Here is a 21,078-nt window from a genome sequence, read left to right on the forward strand (position 1 = left end):
GGGAAGAAAAATGCTCTAGAAGAAAGAGTAGAGAATTAGGAGCTTTAATTAATTTCTTTAACTCTCCAGATATCTAAAATAGAGGATAGGTTGATAAGTTGAAATCTAAAAATCTGAGTTTGGTGAGTCAACTGGAGAAAGTAAATGATACTGATGAAAAGGGAAGAAAGAAGTTTCAATGCTTCTGATTAAGCTTGAATAAAAAAAATAAGGGATTTTCGAAAGCAAATTATGACTGCCCTCCATAAGAATGAAGAATTAGAAAGGGACTTGGTCCGTATAAGATCAGAACTCAACAAATCACTAAAATGGACCAGATTCTCTCAGATCCTTTCCAATTTAATTAGTCAGAGTGTCAATAATGGTAAAGGTATTGTTTATCAGTATCAAACCCAATCAGTTGGGTCTCAAGGGAAAGCTATTCATGATATTATAAATAGGGTCCATAAACCTCTGTGTACTCATTATGAAAGATACAGTCACATGAAGAAAAACTGTCAAAGCTTGTTTAGAGCTAGAATGACCAGTGTTAGATATATCTAGCAAAGGAATACCTATCCTAAGGGTTCCAAACCCTTGAAGAATATGAATAAGCTCTCATTACCTAGATAGGCAAACAAAGATTTGATCACACCCTTGTCTTTCTACTAGGAACTCAAACTCAAATGGGTTCTCAAATCTAACAAATGACTTTATTTATAGGTGGAAGAAAAGGACTGCAGTCAAAACTGTTGTATTGATAAAGGATGTTCAAAATAGATGATTAGAAAGTCTAACTTTATACTCTATCTCAAGACACTTAAAAATGTAGGTGTCTTATTTGAAAAAGGTAATAATATTAAATGCTCATATAATGGAAGCACTATATTAAGCTTGAAGTCTGGGAAAGTTATTCTCAAAGCCAAGAGAATCAAAAATATGTATGTGGCTGATTTGGAGTCTGTGCTTGATAAGGAATTAACTTGATTAAGTGTGCAAAGTGAAGATGTTTATTTATTGTACAAAAGGTTGGGATATGTAAAGTCTACTTTTCTAAACAAGTTGATTTCAAGGAACCTGGTCTATGGGATGCCAGAGCTGAAATTTTAAGACAATAAGTCCAAAGTAGAGGAGAAAAGAAGTACGTGTTTATCAGTGCGGATGACTTCTCCAAGTAACAAAGGATGAAATCTATGAGGCTCTGGTTATTCTTTTAGCCCAACAAACTCAAATGAAGTTGTACTTATAGGTTACACCTCATCAAGCTAAGCATAAATAGTTTTCAATAAAAAGGAACTCTGTGTTGAAAAAACTGTGAATATAATCTTTGATGAGTCAGGAAAGCTGGTGAATCCAGGTGATGAAAAAGATTCTAACATTGAAACACTTATTTTTGTTCAACGGGATGATGTTGATAAAGACGACAGTTAAGGACAAATTCATGCAGAAGGGAATGATGAAAGTGATGGTGATCCAAGATCTCAGTCACAAATCCCAGCTCTAGTTAAAGAACAATAAGAAGGGTCTAGTCAAAATATTTAGGGACCTGGTCCCAGTGAAACTTAACTTAGAAGGTCAAACTAAAGGCATAAATATTCTCTCCCACTTGACTTTTTAACTTCACCTTCAGAGACTATAGTCCAAACAAGAGCTTAAGTTAGAAATTTCATGGTTTTCTCAGCATTCTTGTCCCAAAGTGAGCTCAAAATTGTGAAAGAGGTTCTGAAAATGCTAACTGGTTCAATGCAACAAAAATTAACCTTGGTAATTTAAAGGATGTTAATTTTGAGACCTAGTCCCTAGACCTATTGACGGAACAATTATGGAATAAAGTGGTGTATTGAAATAAGCAAGTTGAAGCTGGGATTGATCAAATTAATATGACCTACTAAATGAATCATTCCTAAAATTGTCAATGATCAGGAGATAGGTATCCTTGTTAAAGTAGGTACATATTGGTCTAACTTGATACTATATCTTTGTAGGTATATACCCATAGGACAGTTTTGGAGGAAAACAGTTGAAGCAAACACAAATAGAGAATTCACTCCAGAAAGAGAGGTACCCGATCCCATCTCTTAGGTTAGTACCAAAATAATGTGCTTAAAAATTCATAAAACCCTATCTTAAAAACCACATGTCTTTCCTTATCTGAACAAAAGCTGTCAATTCTTAGCAAGGTGAGGAGTCGCACTTATTAGAACCGAACACATCACTTCATTCAAAAGGACACCTTTTAAATGTCAAACGGTCACCTTCCTTAATTACAAAATCAAACCTTTTTACTTTACTCTTCTCCAAAGAAATTCAAATCATTTTTCTTAATTATCCATCATCTCTAAATCAAACTAGTACCATTTTCTCTCACACATAAAAAAATTACTATGGCAGATTTTCCTACTTCCTCAACTCCCATTAAAGTCCCAAAAGTAAATAAGGCCCTAAAAACTCAATCTAAACAATCCCTAATCAAACACCCTGATCCTTTAACACCTAGAACTATCAAAGAAGTCACCTTAGGTGCTCAACGATAACCTGTGTTAACTCTACCTACTGAACCTTCTTTAGAAATTTTAGAACCCCAAACGGAGTCTATCCCCATCAAAACTTTCTCAACCATTGAAATGCATGTTGCGTCTACCATTATGGAGGATCAAAATCTAGGTTTTGGTTTACCGATTGAACAGGAATTCTCTCAATACGAAGTTCCTCCTTCTTTAGAAGAATCAAAATTACCTGAAGAATCTCAAATCCCTATTTTTTTAAAGAACCAAAAAAATCAAAACTCTCAGAAACCCAACAAGTACCTAGTTCTCCCACTTCTTTAGAGTCAATCCCTATTTTTTCTCAACTGTGTGATGAAAAAATATCTGTGAAGAGGTCTGATCTATCTAGCAGTGTAAATTGGGTAACTAAAATAAACTTATGCTTTCATATGGTCCCAAGGAAAGTTCTATTAGTACAAAAGAGTAAGTAATAGGTGAAAAGGATGAGATAATAATGGATAGAGAGATTGTGCTACCTCCAAATGAGAAGGATGAGGAGGATGATAATGAACCACATCTGAGGTGGTTTATAAAGAAACAAAATGGAAGAAAAGGAAAATGAAATATAGATAATACTAGAGTGAAGGTTGCTAGATCATATTCCACTAGAGGATCTGAAAAGAAGATATTAGTAGATGCTGTAAAAGCTCGCAAGTTTTCTACTATAAGAGAAGAAGACTAAAGAAAACTGTTAGTGGGGGAAGAGATAAGGATTAAGTTATCTACTAAGGATGCTGATATAGCGCACTCGAAGATGCAGAATCAAAAGTTATCCGCAGAGAGACCTGGTCTACTAAGAAAGTTGCAGCAAAAAATGTAACGCCCCAGAAAAGGGTTACAGAACTTACTGGTAAGGTTCAAGGGCTGAATTCAGAAGTGAAGACCTTCACTAAATCGTTATTGGATGCTCGTGCTGTTGAGGCTGCTAGAATGGAGTTGTTGCTCAAATCCTTCTCCCCTAAGCCCCCTACCTAAGTCCTATCATCCTTGTGTTAGTTTGCCATCCATGCGTCTGTTTCCAGTCCCTATTTTTAATGTGGTTTTTGAAGGCAGTTCTTTTATAATTTTTTGATATATTATAATGGTGCTGATCTCCCTTAATAATGAATGAATTCTTGGTTGTGTGTTTCATCTATTTTCTTATTATTTTCACAACAAATTATTCTTCGTGTTAGTATTACCCTAGTGGCGATAAGTTAGCTAAGTTGTGCTCATTTTACTCTTGGTTTACTTTATCACTTTTCAATAATGCCAAAAAGGGGAATACTGAATTCATATGGTAGGAATTCATATGGTAGGGACCAGGTATATGTGCGTTGTATGATATGTTAGGGACTAGGTACCAGGTATGCAAATGAATGTCGGGAGGCAAAATGGCTTATTGATAGTAGAAAAGTATGGTGCATGTTCTAGGGGGAACATGGATAAGTACAGGTACCAAGTATGCAAATAAATATTAGTGAGGCATGATGGCGCATTGATAGGAGAAAAGTATGGTGCATGTGATAGGGGAACATAGATGAGTACAAATATATTAACAAGGGGATATTGAAACATAGTGAATGAGTTGAGTTTTTTATGTCAATTAACAACAAGGGACCAGGTCCATAAGTTGCATGATATATTTACAGGGGAATCAAGGTGCATAGTGATAGGGAGAACATTCATCGACAGTAGTGGTGATCACTCTGACTAAATGTGATGAATAAAAATTTGTACTCAAAATCTATGGTTGGTTTGCCATCATCAAAAAGGGAAAAAAATTTTATATCTTATTTTGATGATGATCAGCTAATAACAAGGGACCAGGTCCCTGGGTCTTCGAATTACTATATCTTGTCTTAATGGTGAGCAACTGACAACAAGGGACCAGGTCCCAGGGTCTTTATGAATCTAGTACAACTATCATTTTCCTACTCAATTGTCTTCTACTGTAACAAACTATTCATGAAATTCCTCATTGGCCCTTGGAAATTCCTTAAACTATGAGCTCCCAGTCCTATTGGTGACTCATCATATGAGTCGTATGGCGTGGTTACAGGTCTAGGGACCCAAGTCGTAACAAAAATAGTGTGTAATTGGCTATGTTTTTTTTTGAGTATGAGTGACTCACTATGAGTCATAACACCATATTACGAGTGGTAGAGTTGAGTCATATGTTGTTCCGAGTCTAATCCCTTTAGGCTCTATCTTAGCTATGACTAGACCATATGAGTCATACGGTGAGGTCATAAATAGGACTATGGAGTCATAATATAGATAGTGTATGGGTGTACAACTCACTGTCTAGGATACGACTCATGGCTATTAGTCATATGATGTGGTTATGAGTCACTAAGTCTACCCATAACCGAAAAATAGCTTTTTAGTGCTTAAGCCGCGGGCACTTTGGACATTTCCCACTTAAAATCCTTAAGTCCCCACATCCATATGACACTTTTTGGTCATTAATTCCACACTTTACAATATTAAACATCCTCTTTACTCTCTCAAAATCCTCTCAAGCAAAAACTGGCTAGGGTTTCTCTAAAGTGGTCATCTAAGGGTTCAAGAGTCAATTTCTCTTTGTGGATCTTTGTAATTCAGGCATGTGACTCTTCCCTAATTGATAGTTTACTAAAACCATATGTTTAAATTATTTTTCATTAATCATTAATGGTGGTTCTGAAACCAAGGTTGATAGGTTTGAATGCATATCATTGAATATTATTTTCTATAGTTTAAATTGTTATTATGCATGTTTTAGTTATGGTTTTGCACATGTGGGTGCATGGGAATGGTGATTTATTTTTGATGTCATGTTTGAACCCCATATTTGGTGATTTTGGCTTTGATAATGGCATGCCCTCAATCTTTTTGTGAAATTGCTAACGAGAATGATATTGTCACAAGTTGAATTATGTTTTTAAACTAAGGCTTTGGCATAACCATGAAAATGATTTGTGAAGGACTTTGTAATGGCCTTGATGGCCATAAATTGAATTAAATTAAAACCTTGGGGGTTGGGTTGGCTAATGGGATCAAGTATGTAATGTGATGGATTGATTGATATTCTTTTTTGAATACTGGGTTTGAGTCCTAAATTGATGTAATAATTGTCTTAGCATGTTGTACACTTGTAAGTAGGGCTGGTATGATGATACCAATAGGATGTCTTTGGTAAATAAATAGATTTATGATTATAGTTATGCAATGAATGTTTTAAATTGGGCTTAAGAACGGGGTGTATAGCTAGGCCATGAAAGTAGTGGTTCCGACGGCCAACACTAGACACTGTGCTAGCCAGTACGGGTGTCTAAATGACCGGGTAGTTTGAATCCCCCGTAATAGTTATATAAATAGGAGGTTCAAGTCCCCTATATTGTATAAATTGGTGCTTAAGTCACCTTGACTATGCCGGGAGGTTCGAGTCACCCATAAAGTCATAGATGAATATGGATATTCTCTGGTTCGTGCGGCTATACGCACTTAGGCCCTTTCATATAGGGGAGAGCTAGGCCCATATAGCCCATGGGTGGGTTGTTTTTTTAAGGATAAGCTACACAACCTAAGTTAAGGTTTTTAAAGTTCATGCTAATCCTTGTTCCCTACCCCAACATGTGGTATTGTATATATAGATATGTGTGTATGTATTTCATATGATATTATGCATTGAATGTTGTATTGATTTTGAACTGCTATCATGGTATTATTACTCCATCCTCTGAGGCAACAAGTGTTGGCCAGTTTATGAGGTTGAACCCTCCTGTGTTCACTAGTTTTAAGGTTGAGAATGATCCTCAAGGTTTTATTGATAACATAGAGAAGATCTTCTGTGTTATGTATAATACTAATGTGAAAGGTGTAGAATTTTCTTTCTATCAACTGAAGGATGTAGCAAACCAATGGTATGAGGAGTGGGAACAGTCTAGGTGAGGTAATGCTGACTCTGCACTGTGGTATGATTTTTTTAGTGCCTTTTTAGACTGTTTCTTTCCTCATAAGCTGAGATAGGCAAAAGCAGAGGAATTTGTAAACTGAGACAAAGTAGGATGTTGTTCAGGGAGTGTTCCTTGAAATTCCATTAATTGTCCAGGTATGCTCCTGAGTTGGTCTCTTAAGTTGATTCTAGAGAGTAAGACTGCCTTATTAAACAAGGATATGGATATTTCTCGGCTTGTGGTGTATATGCAGCAGGTTGAGGAAGAAAAGAAGAAGCAGGATGAGATTGGTGAGAGGCAGAGTAAAAAATTTAGATTTTCTGATCAGGGTGGAGTCCAGTAGAAGAGTGGTAGAGATGGAGAAAAGTGGCCTAAGAAGAAGTGAGGGAGTTCTGGTTCTTTTTTTACGGCTAGTACTCCTTACTCGAAGCCATAGGGTAATCATTTTACTCAGCATGGTAGAGGTACAGGGCACGGGATACCCAATCTCAGACCTGTGGGGCTTAGTCCGCTCCATCATACCCTCCCTGGGGATTTTGTGGTCAGCCATATCGTGGCCAATATGAGGAGAGGAGAAACTAAAGCTTTAATCATAGTCAGATAGGCAATATACAGCACGATTATCTTTATAGGGTTGCTTCTGGGGCAAATAAGGTTCCTGTTTTCTCTTCATCTAATCTTCAACCAAAGGGTACGGCTTCTACTTCTGGTACCAGTACTGGCCAGAATTGCTTATATGCTCTTACTTCTCATAAAGACTCTGAGGCATCTCCCAATGTCATTACTGGTATGTTAATCCTCTTTTCTTGTGATGTATACTGTTTACTTGATCAAGGTTCCACTCTCTCTTATGTGACCCCATTTGTGGCTGTGAATTTTGGTTTTGTTCCTGAGTGTATTTTTTATCCTTTTTTATGTCTACCCCAGTGGGTGACTCTATGGTTTCTAGAAGAGTCTATAAGGGTTGTGTGGTATCTTTGGGTGGTCAGGATACTTTAGTGGATCTGTTTGAATTAGACATGGTTGATTTCGATATCATATTAGGGATGGATTGGTTGCACTCATGCTATGCTTCTCTAGACTGTCGGACACGTAAGGTCATGTTTAAATTCCCTAATGAACCAATTTTTGAATGGGAAGGAAGTTCCCTAGAGCCTAAGGGAAAGTTTATATAGTATCTTAGAGCCCAAAAATTAATTTCCGAGGGTTCTCTCTATTGCGAACAAGCTCACACGCAAGTGTACGTGGTCTCACCAAGTAATACAGTGGCCTCAAATACAGCTGAATATTGATCCCTCAGAGACTTACTTTAACAACTATTCAATTCAAGTTTAACGGTTGAGATTGAATTGGTGCAACATAACCAAAAGAGTTTTAAAGTTTTATAACTAAAAGTAAAATAAAATAAAGCAGGAAAGTAGAGAGTTCAGACAATCAATGGATGAAAACCTGGGGCTAAAGCACTACGAACATTCATACTATGCTATTGAACTTCGTCGGTTAAGTCACTTATCTTGGTTGTTGATTTACGGGGTTGATTTCATGATCATGGTCTCTTGACGTATAACCACCTATCTAACTTAGACCCACAACTACATCGTTCAGCGGGGATGTGAGATCTAAGATAAACGCATTTATATTTCATCCCGTAGTGAACAAGTAAGGCTTCTAGGTATATCCATATCCTAGATGCTAATTCTAATCCCCTATTTTATAAAGGAATAAGAACCCTACACAATTTCCCCCTATATTCTATCATTTTATTCCCCCTCCCAAGATCATAAGGTCGACAATATATGTATTCTAAGGGTCGCGAATCCTTAATATAATGATAACAAGGGTAAGCAAAGAACCAAATATGAAAAATAAACAAAACCAAATCAATTTGTAGCAATCATAGTCATGTTCTTGGCTTTAACCCCGGAATAGGGGCGTTTATCCATATATGGTCATAACCGTAATCCAAATAAAAGAATACATGATAAATCCAATAAAAATCTAAATTAAAGAGAAATAAAACCTAATTAAAATGTGTTTCATCCCCTCTCCAAAGCTCCAATATGTCCAAGGTGATTACAATGTGTTCAACAAGTCCTATTTATAACAGAAGGCTTTTGGCCATGTGTGAAATAGGGCTTGCGCCTCAATGGGTATTCAACTTGAGAAAGGGTCGTGGTGCACTAGGTATTCAAGTAAATTGGGGTCGCAACTCAATTCTTTCTTAAGTCAAGTAGGGGTCGTGCCACGGGGCTATCGCGACCCCTTACTAGAAATTGTATTTTGACGTCCAAACCTTGTCTTGTGCCTTTGTATTCAATACTAAGCCTTTTGGTGTTATTTACCTTCAATTTCCAGATTTTGTATCCTTAATATATCACCATAAAAAATTCACCACTCATCCTACATCATCATACACCATGAATTAGAGATCAAAACAACACAATATCAAGAACGGTGAACTAGAAACTCAAGCTAAGACTAGTGTCGTCCTTTAAATCTTTAACTTATTGTTTGACTCTTGGATGATTACAATTGAAATTTGAACATTATAAATAATTTTTTGCACACTTACTTACACCATAATAATCATAGGAACTCATTGAACACTTTAGAATTCATCGCAATAGACTAGACAAACTCCAACCTCAAGCTAGTAACACTAGTTTTCTCGTTTGAACTCTAAGTGACCAAATTAAGTACAAACTTATTTAAAATACACCATGAACATTGCAATTGCATACTTAAACACTTAGATTCTCAATTATATCACCATTAACAGATTAATAACACGACAAGTCCTCAAAACAAGGCTAAATAACTAGTATAACAACACTATGGTGCATAATCCACCTCACATCACCACCCCACACTTAAAGCCTTGTTCGTCCTCAAACAACTCTTTACTTTAAGAATTATAAAATGAGGAGATTATACACTTATACTACAAGCAAGACACTCAATATAGTAATACAACGACTACACAAAATGCAAGTTTCTACCCTAAGCATGTTACATACACAATTGACAGTTCAAGAACACTACTCCAAAACATCCTAGCCTCAAGAATTGACTCACCTAATTGGAAAACTCATACATATTGTTCAATCATAGATGTCATCTAACTCACCCAACTATCATCAAATATGTGCCCTCACAACAAGAGAGTTACCCATAATTACACACACAAAAGCAATTTATCATAGAATGGTACAAGAATCAAATTGCGGTCACTCTCACAAGGAATTCACATGTTACAAATGATGAACCATAGGCTTTCCCTTAGTATAGTACTCAACTAATATCAGAATGTTAATCTCAGGATCAAATAGGTATTTAATGGTTGTAATATAAGTTAAGGAATAGGTAGGAACTATTCTAGCCAGTAATAGTGACTATCTTTCTTAAGCGCTTTAATACATCACCATATACAATTAAAGCCAATCTCCAACAACCAAATTTCACCTCTACTACCTTCACACATCTTTTGTTTTACCCAATCTCATTAAGCTCATTCACATACAATAAGGTGGGAGTATTCTTTATTCATAACTTATTCAATTTGAATAAATTTGTTTTCTTTACATTACTCAACTCCCAACCGCAACACATAACATTTTTACACACCAATAACTATCACTTTGGGGCTTCAATTTCACATTTCTCCCACTTGAATTTCCAACTCCTCACTCAATTAATTTTACCCTAAAGATCTTAGGAGCTTTTCAATCAAATTAAGGTCAATAAAAAAAGAGGATTAGGCTACATATGAGGCTGCAAAAGAATAATTTAAAGGCTTAATAGGGTTAACTGGGATAATGCACAAGGGTAGGTAAAAAAAAGGTATAAACTTGGCTATCAAACAAATGCCTACATCATCTCACCCACTCTTCATTTCGCTTTGCACACATACCAGGCAAGTTCTAGACATCACATGCAACAATAAATATACAACCTCACATCACACATGGCACATGCTCAACTCAAGTAGGATCATTAAAGACTCTTAACCAAATAATAACATGAATTCAAAATAAAGCCAACTATTACAGGAGTCATAAGCATGTGCCTAGGAGTCTCAAAAGTAGTAATTCACACAATCAACGTTCTTTTACCACCAAAACACTTGCATCATGCAGTCAAATATAGCAACAACAAGAATACACAAAAAAAATAAAAATTACCCTAAAATGGGAATTTCCCTACCCTACACTTAAAAATCTACTTTGTCCCCAAATTAGACTTTAAAAGATAGACATAGAAATACTTCCTAAGGCCTCTATGCCTAGCTAGTAGAATCTTCATACATCAAAAGGGTGTGAGGACCCCACACTTAGTCTTCGCCATGCTCTTTAGCTTAGGTTTTTTGGTATTCAGACTTCCCAGCAACCTATGACTCAATAAAAGTAAAAACTAGTGAAATAAAACTAAAATACTAAACATAAAACATACCTTAACTTGGGTTGCCTCCAAAGCACCACCTGATTTTAGTGTTGCGGCACAACCCAATCTTTGACTCATCTATTTTCCTTCATCCTCTTCCTCATACTCGGATGCCATCTTTTTATTTGTTTCATACCTCTTGAGTATGAACTCTCAAGGTCAATAGTTTTATCAACAATAGCCTTTTTAGGCTCATCAATTTACATTATGTTGGGTTGGGGTGGTTGTGCCTTGGGATGCTCAATGAGGAAGTCCAAAGAGGTCTTTGGTGGACTTAACTCCACCACACCACACTTATCCCCTTCAATCAATATAATCATCCACAAATCCTTGTAATGGGATAGCGTGTTGAGTGGTTTATATATTTTGAAAACTGTCTCTTCGTTATTAAGCCCCATTGTGAGCGTAACCTCTCTCACATCTATCAAAACTCCTTCATTTGCCAAGAATGAACATCCCAAGATGACAAATACTCTTTCATCTGTCTAAAAATCTAAAATAATAAAGTTAGCAAGAATAATAAACTTACCAACCTTGATGAGAACATCCTGTATGATTCCTTCAGGATGAGCTAGGGTCTGGTTTACCAATTGAAGTATCACAGTGCTCAGTCTTAACCTTTCCAATCCTAACTTGTTAAACAAAGATAGGGCATCAAGTTGATACTCGTCCCCAAATTACTCAGTGCATGGACCACCTCACTATTACTAATTTGAATAGGGAGAGTGAATCTCCCAGGGTCTTTGAGCTTTTTGGGCATTTTCTGCGTCACCACAGACCTGAACTCCTCCGTGAGTGCTACTGTTTCAACATCCTATAGCTTAAATTTTTTAGTGACCACATCCTTCAAGTACTTAGCATACTCGAGCATTTCCTATAAAACATCTACAAGAAGAAGGTTAATGTGAAGCTCTCTGAATGTGTCAAAGAACTTTTTGAAGTATGCATCCTCCTTTGCCTTTATATGATTCTATGGGAAAGGTAGTGGTAATCTCTCTTTCACCTATTCAGCAACCTTTGTTTTCGAGTACTCAGACTTTCTCAAATTTTTAATAACTGTATTATCTACCTGTTTAGGAACCAAATCAGCATCTACCTTCTTAGTTTTCTTTGGAGGTTTTTTAATTAAGTTTTTTACCACTCCTTAAAGTGATTATCATAACTTATTTGGGATTTTCAATATCACTTGACAAACCACCTTGAGGCTTGGAATTCTGTGTTGTTGCTATTAGACCTATCTGCAACTCCAAGCACCTAGTAGATGCTTGTTGGCTCTTTATATTTTCTTGTTGGATCTTTATATCGACTCCCAATTATGCTTGAGCAGCTAAGATTTGTTTCAGCATCTCTTCCATAGTGCTAATGGCCTGATTTTCTTGAGACTATGGTTGTTGAAATTGTTACTGTTGGGTATTCCATTATTGATTTGGTGGCTTAGTCTCCTACTTTAGATTGTAGGTATTTCGATAATTCATCCGTTGAACATTGCCCATGAACATCAATGACTCAGGGTTGCCAACACACATATCTGCAGAATAGCAACTATTACCACAAACCACGCACTAAGTACTTATCTGCTGATTTGCATTAACTGTTGCTGCAGGCTGTATAACCCCCATATTGTTAAAATGAGTTGTTAATTAATTATTTAATGTAGAAATTTAAGCATATATAGTAGTAAACTAGTCCACCTTCAACACACCTACAACTTTCTTTGTAGCACTTCTTGAGTCAGAATGCCACTCAGGATTTTCTTGTGCAATTCGGCTCAGAAAGGTATATGGCTCATCATACGTCAATTCCAACACTTGACCACCTATAGCTGAATCAAGAAAAATTTTTGTGTTGTGATCAAGTGCCTCAATAAAAGTGTGAGGTAATACCTCATTGGACTATTAATGATGTGGACAGTCTCAAAGAAAATCTTTAAACCTTTCTCATGCATCATATAGGTTCTCATCTGGCTTCTGTTTGAAGCACACAATCTCACTGCATAGTCTTGCCAGATGGAAAAAATTAGATGAGGAATTTCCGAGTTAAGTCATTCCAGGTTGTGATTAAACTTGTTGGCTCAATGTTCAACCACTTTTTTCCTTCCCATAATAGTGAAAAGAGAAATAGTATCAGCCTAACATAATCAGTTGACACACCCATAGGGGTGAATGTGTCACTGATATCCAGAAAGTTTCATAGGTAAACTTGTGGATCTTCATGTGAAACCCCCATAAACTGTCCACTGCTGATCAAAAGTTATGCCATGTTCTGTTTTATCTCAAGGGTTCCTCCAGTAGTCGGTTTCTAAAAAGGGGAGGTCAAATTCATCGAAAGTGGGATTGCCACTTCTCAAACTATCCTGCAAGCTGTTGATCTTCAGCGATTAGAGTATGATGGTCTTGTTCCTCTTGAATTTACAAAATATAAGGGAGAAAGATTATTTTTCTCCTAATTTGATAAAAGAGATGCTTGGGTTCAAGTCTTGGTTCAATAAATTCCCTATCCCTTGCCAGCTTACTAACCTATTTCCTGCAAATTCAATACCGACACCAAGTGTAAAACACCAAAGAAATCTAAAAAGTAAAACTAAAAATAAAACAGTTGCCAAACTACAGGTCCTAGGCAATAGTGCTAAAACCTTATTGTGCCCAAGCGCATACGCAAGTGTACGTGGTCTCACCAAGTAATACAATGCCAAATATCAATTCCTCAAAGACTTGTTTTAACAACTATTCAATTCAAGTTTAACTATGGAGATTAAATTGGTGCAATGTAACCAAAAGAGGTTTAAGGTTTTGTAACTAAATGTAAAATAAAATAATGCGGGAAAGTAGAGAGTTCAAAAATAAATGGATGAAAACCCATGGCTAAAGCACTACGAACATTCAAACTATGCTATTGAACTTTGTCAATTAAGTTACCTATCTTGGTTGTTGATTCACGGGGTTGATTTCATGATCATGGTCTCCCGACCCCTAACCACCTATCTAATTAAGACCCACAACTACATCATTCAATGGGGATATGAGAACTAAGCTAAACACATTTACATTTCATCCCGTAGTGAAAAATTAAGGCTTATAGGTATATCCCTATCCTATAATCTAATTCAAATCCCCTATTTTATAAAGGAATAAGAACCCTACTCTATTTACCTCCAAGTTCTATCTTTCTATTCCCCTTCTCGATATCATAAGGTCGATAATATATATATATATATATTAAGGGTCGTTAATCCTATATATAATGATATAAAGGGTAAAAAACAAACAAATATGATAAATAAATAAAACCAAATGAATTTGTAGCAATCGTAGTCATAGTCTTGGCTTTAATCCCGAAAAGGGGGCGTTTAGCCACTAATGGTCATAACTGTAATCCAAATCAAATAGTACATGATATAATCCACTAAAAATATAAATTAAATAGAAATAAACCCTAATTAAAGGTTTTATAATCCCCTCTCCAAAGCTCCAAGACGTCCAAGGTGATTACAATGTGTTCAACAAGTCCTATTTATTGTAGAAGGTTTTTGGTCGTGTATGAAATAGGGGTTGTGCTGCAATGGGTAGTCAACTTGAGAAAGGTTCATGTTGCACTAGGTATTTAATTTAATTGGAGGTCATGCTGCAAGGCTTGCTTAATTCAAGTAGGGGTCACACCACGGGGCTATCGTGACCCTTCACTGGAAATTGCATTTTGACGTCCAAACCTTGTCTTGTGCCTTTGTCTTCAATACTAAGCCTTTTGGTGATATTTCCCTTTAATTTCCAGCTTTTATATCCTTCATATATCATCATATTCAACTCACCACGCATCCTACATAATTATACACCATGGATTAGAGCTCAAAACAACATAATATCAAGAATGGTGAACTAGAAACTCAAGCTAAGACTAGTGTCGTCCTTTAAATCTTTAACTAATTATTTGAATCTTGGCTTATTCAAATTAAACTTTGCGAAATATAATAAAGTTTTTCCACTGTTAATTACACCATAATAACCATAGGAACTCACTGAACACATTAGAATATATCGCCATAGACTAGACAAACTCCTAGCTCAAGCTAGTAACACTAGTTTTCTCATTTAAACTCTAAGTGACCAAATTAAGTACAAACTTATTTAAAAGACACCATGAACATTTTAATTTCAAACGTGAACACTTAGATGCTTAATTATATCACCATTAAGACATTAGGAACATGAGAAGTCCTCAAAACAAGGCTAAATAAGTTAGGATAACAAAACTAAGGTACACAAATCCACCTCACATCAGTCACTATAATTTGATTTAGGTTAAATATTCTAATATAGAAGGTCATTCACTGACATCCGTTCTCATGGTTGGTGAATTTTTAGAGGTTTTCCTGATGATATTTCTAGTGTCCCTCCCAATAGGGAGATTGATTTTGGTATTAACCTTGTTCTGGACACTCATCCTATCTCTATTCCCCATATAAAATGGATCAAGCTAAGTTGATGGAACTCAAGGAGTAGTTTAAGGATCTCTTAGACAAGGGTTCCATCCATCCTAGTGTCTCCCCATGGAGTACACCTGCCTTGTTCGTGTGTAAGAAGGATTGTTTGCTTCGGATGTGTATTGACTCTTGACAACTGAACAAAGTAATGGCAAAGAATAATTATCCTTTTTGATAATTAATGATATCTTTTATCATCTTCAGGGTGCAAAATTCTTTTCCAAGATTGATCTTTTATCCAGGTATCATTAGTTTAAGATTAAGGATGTAGATATCCCTAAGATAGCTTTCTGCACCCGGTATGGGCACTTTGATTTTGTGGTGATGTCATTTGGTTTGACTAATGTCGTACGTCAATCATGGACTTGATAAATAGGTCTTCCATCAATTTTTAGATTCATTCATGATTGTCTTTATAGATAATATTCTAGTGTACTCTAAGAGTGAGGCAGATTATCCTAATAACCTACACCTTGTGTTGTGGACCTTGAAAGATCAGCAGTTGTATGTTAAGTTATCTACATATGAGTTCTGGTTGGATGTCATAACTTATCTGGGTCATGTTATCTCTAGTGAGGGGATCATGGTGGATCCTCAGAAGGTTGCGGTGGTTAGGAAGTGGCCTAGACCCACGAATCCAATCGATATTTGGATCTTCTTAGGTTTATCTAGTTGCTACTGAAGATTTATGGAGATTTCTTCAACTATAGCTACCCTACTAACCAAGTTTACTCAAAAGAAGGTAAAGTTCTTATGGTTTGATTCTTATGAGGGTAGCTTTGAGAAGCTGAAAGATAAGTTGACTTCAGCTCTGATGTTGACTCTAGCTAAGGGCACCAAGGGTTTTGTCGTCTATTATGATGTATCTCAGGTTGGTTTGGGTTGTGTGTTGATGCAGTATGGCAAGTTGGTTGCTTATACCTCTAGACAATTAAAGGTTCATGAGAAGAACTATCCTACTCATGACTTGGAGTTGTTACCCGTGGTGTTCATATTGAAAATCTAGTGTCACTATCTATTTGGGGTCCATATTGATATCTTTTTTTATCATAAAAGCCTACAGTACGTATTCACTCAGAAAGATCTTAATTTCAGGCAAAGAAAGTGGCTTGAGTTACTAAAAGACTATGATATGAGTCTTCACTACCATCCATGTAAAGCTAATGTGGCTGTTGATGCTCTTAGCAGGTTATCTATGGGGAGTCTAGCTCATGTGGATGAGGATAAGCAGGAATTGGCGAAGGATATTCACCATATGGCTAACCTTGGAGTTTGCCTCTTAGACTTTGAGGATTGGGTGTGTTTTTGCAATAGGTAGCACAGTTGTCTCTTGGTTCTCAAATAAAAGAAAAGGGGGTATTAGACCCTCTCTTTATAAAGATCAAGGATGATGTGGGTAAGCAAAGGTGATGGCGACAGTATCTTGAGGTGCCAAGGAAAGTTATGTGTTCCCGACTTTGATGGGTTGTGAGGTAGGATTTTGACTGAGGCCCATGAATCACAGTATATGATTCATCCCAGTTCAACAAAGATGTATCATAACCTCAAGGATATGTATTAGTGGAATAATATAAAGTGGGATGTAGCTAACTTTATGGCTAAGTGTATGGTATATCAGCAAGTGAAGGTGGAGCACATGAGACCCGGTGGGCTAATCCAAGAGACTGAACTACCAATGTAAAAATAGGAGATAATTAATATGGATTTCATTACCGATCTTCCGCAGTCGCGGAATCAATGGGACTCTATTTAGGTCACCATGGATAATATGGCCAAGTCTGCTCACTTCTTACTAGTGAGGACTAATTATTCTGCCAAGGACTATGCAAAGTTATTCCTTTAGGAGGTCGTAAAGTTGCATGGTGCGCCTGTCTTAATCATTTTGGATCGTGATACGCAATTCTCATTGCATTTCTTACACTATTTTCAGCGTGATTTGGGGACTAAAGTGAACCTTAGCACCGCCTTTCACCAACAGGCAGATGGGCAAGTGGAAAGAACCATACAAACTTTTAAAGATATGTTGCGATCTTTTGTATTGATTTTGGTGGTAGTTGGTATAACCACTTGACTCTCATTGAATTTGCCAATAACAATAGTTACCATTCTAGCATTGATATGGCTTCATTTGAGACATTGTATGGTAGGAGGTGTAGATCTCCTATTGGGTGGTTCGAGGTTAGTGGGGCAGAGATGTTTGGCCCAAATTTGGTTCACCAAGCTATAGAAAAGGTGAATGTGATTCGAGATAGGCTTAAGACCACCCAAAGTTGCCAAAAGTCCTATGTGGATGTAAGGCAAAGGGACTTGGAATTTGAGGTTGGAGATTAGGTGTTCTTAAAGGTGTCTCCTATAAAAGGAGTGATGCGATTTAGGAATAAAGGGCATCTTAGTCCCCCGATATGTTGAACCATAATTGGTTTTGAGAAGGGTTGGTAATGTTGCATATGAGTTGACTTTTCCCTCTAGCTTAAGTTCCATTTATCTGGTATTCCACGTGTCCATGTTACGGAAATGCGTGGGTGATCCTTCGTTGGTAGGGATCTTGGATCGGCAAGTTCGTCGCTTGCAGATGAAAGACGTGGCTTCGATAAAGGTTCTATGGCGGAACCAAAAGTTCAAGGAAGCTAATTGGTAAGCCTAGGAGGACATGAAGTCCAACTATCCATTCTTATTCCTTATTCCAGAAATTCGTGCTTGAGGTATGTGTATATTCTTAACGACTATACTGTGTAAGCCTAGGAGGACATGAAGCCTAGGAGGACATGAAGTCCAAGATAGTGATTGGGTTCTGATACATACACTAACAAATATGTAAGCTTTATGGTAGTTATCATTGAATATCCTGTAGAAAGTAAACCTGTAACACATTCTCTTTTACCCCAAAATTATAAAAAGAAAAGCATCAACTAACTAACATCAACAAATAAAGAATAATGTGCCTAGATTGAAACCTTATGAAAAGTAGAGACTGAAATGTTACAAAAGGATCACTATCTGAGTTCATATATAGAATTATAGATCTACACACATACAAATATGCACAAATTCACACATATCAACAATCCTCATGTAAATTATGTTCTTCAAATCTATAATAGATAGAAAAAAATAAATACAATTTATAATTACTATCTAATGACATACACAAAAACATCAAGAAAATATTCAAACCTAAAGAAAATACATAAAACGTACCTCATCATTCCATGGTCGTCCAGAATGAATTTAAGTGTGGAACCAATCTTTTTCTTCGATTTTTATGTCAGCCAATACAAATTTATGAATTATCTTATTCTATAAAGCAATTTTTGCAGCACTCCTACATATATCAAGAGAAACGTAGTAAATATTTTTTTAGATTGAATCGTAATTAAAAGTAATTTCAAATATAGAAACAGCACCTGTTGCGTCTTGACTTAGAATCTGGATAACACCAATCAATGAATTGCTAGATCAATAATTTCAGAGTCTCAAACCCAATATATTCCTCAAACGGATGCTTGCTCTTGAAGTAAAATGGACATTTTTGGGAGCTTGTATTAGATTGGTTATACACCCCTACTGGAGATTTGTCAAACATGAGAGCCGAAGTGATATGTGCTTTATTTTTTGGTGTTTCCAATACTCTAAATGTTGGTTCGAGAGCAAATAATTGAGACTTAGTAAAGAAGGGTAATTCATCCAACGGACAAGATTATTCTCAACTTGAATGTTACAAACTATGAATTAAACATAAGAACTCATGAAGGAAATTTCAATAATGTACAATCTTGTTATAATACAAATAAATTTTAATATGACAACATAGAAATATTATGATCCAATTGGACAAAAACATCATCACCAAACGAATATTTTTTAATGATTGAATCAACAAGGACTTCATCTTACTTTTTGCTTATACTTGGTGTTTGTAATACAACGTCCACATTCTTAGGACAGGTATAGTGCTTTAATAAGAGTTAATAATAAGAAAAACAATAACAAATCAAAACAACTATATATTATATTGTCAGTAATCACAATAAGTAAAATATGATAAGATTATAAATAAAAAACTATAAACGAATGAGAACAATATTATATAATAGTTCAATGCAATGAAAACTAAACCTCTTTTCCATCAAATTCTGATGACTTTTGTTTAACCGATCTTAATTCATTCAATATCAACTTTACAGACAACAACAAATTCCCTCATCCCATTGGATTGACTATCAACCTGAAAAAAATCAAAAAAATATATGAAAATATATATCAAAAATTAAAAACAAATTAATAATATGATGATAAAAATATAGATTAAACATACCTTCTTCTGATACTCTATCATTTCCTTGAAAACGTGTACATACAGAATTGTAAAGTACTTACTTAAATAGTGCAAATGAAAAATATAACCATACGAAATAAATACATAAATATGTTATACTGAAAAGATGATATGCATTATAACATTTTACGTATATTTCAAAATAAACCTTCTCCTGAAATAACGACATATCACGATGGACCTGCACATACACATACAAAAACATCAACCAAATATTTAGAAAATATTAAAAAAACATAGTGAATATGTACTTGAAGATTAATTTATATTAGTAATATACGGTAGCTATTTCATTCTTTAAGACAAGGAATGCATCTTCAGTTATGGATGGTTTATAATGTGTTGAATCATTACGATGGTCATGACCCAAGTTGTCCTGATGAATATCTCCAAGATTGAATTTTACCTTCTCTTGATCGGTAAACACAATGTCTCTAAACTCATACTGAAGTTTAAACAAAAAGTTAGATTTAAAATTAAACATAGGTATGCCTAAAATAAGTTATTGCATACCAATAATATACATATAAAATATGAAGAAAAATTCTTGTTACACAAAATAATTAATCAAAAAAAATATTATTAGAGTATGACCATTACCTCATTGTTGTAACGCTTGAACATTGTACTCTGAAGATAGTCATAAAAAATAAGTTCTTTAAATGACTCCCAGTTTAATATTCGAGGAGTATGGGATTCAACACGATTAGCAATAGACTTATCAAGGTCCAAACAACACTCATAGAATCAGATTTGAAGCGCAAGATGAAATCCTCAAAAAGTAAAAGGGAATGGATTTGTTTTCATCTTATGACCATATGCTTTTTTCAAGACTTGAAAACACTCACCTCCCGAATCATACTTCAAGTAGTGACCTGATTCTGCCAAGTCAAAATCAAACTTCTTCATGAACTTTCTTGGTAACTCGGATTGAAGAAATCGGCTTATGAAGTATAATATTTCAATGTTTTACAATTCTTCATCTCGAAAAGCAATCTTCTTCTTAACAAAATCATCATAAAAATCAGACCTCATAAAATTATCCATATCTAGATAATATCTATCCATTAATTTATTTTTTCCTTTCAGATCAGAAATAAAATCAGACTTCTTAGAGCATTTCAAACCACTGACTACACAAAATTCTCTCTTACCAAAATGTAGTTCCTGACCATTCATACTTAAGATGAATAAATCATCCCTATCATTATCCGTTTCTACAATAGACTATGAAGAAGTTGCGGTTGAACTTTCAAATAATGCATATTTAAAAAATGCCCAAATGGAGAATTCTGAAACATTCTGAAATGCTCTTTGTTCCATCACTGTTTGAGATCATCAAACACATTAACTTTAATATATGATGACCAGTGAGTATAC

The 21,078-nt window shown here is 35.6% G+C and overlaps 1 non-coding gene across 1 annotated transcript; it reads left to right on the forward strand.

The window, feature by feature from the left end:
* The first annotated feature begins 12,778 nt into the window (after positions 1–12,778).
* On the forward strand, positions 12,779–12,885 carry LOC124897328. The gene has a single exon (XR_007054050.1). It is a non-coding gene; the product is annotated as a small nucleolar RNA R71 (small nucleolar RNA).
* Positions 12,886–21,078: the final 8,193 nt, after the last annotated feature.

This window comes from Capsicum annuum, chromosome 3 (assembly GCF_002878395.1).
Source record: "Capsicum annuum cultivar UCD-10X-F1 chromosome 3, UCD10Xv1.1, whole genome shotgun sequence".
Taxonomy (NCBI): domain Eukaryota; kingdom Viridiplantae; phylum Streptophyta; class Magnoliopsida; order Solanales; family Solanaceae; genus Capsicum; species Capsicum annuum.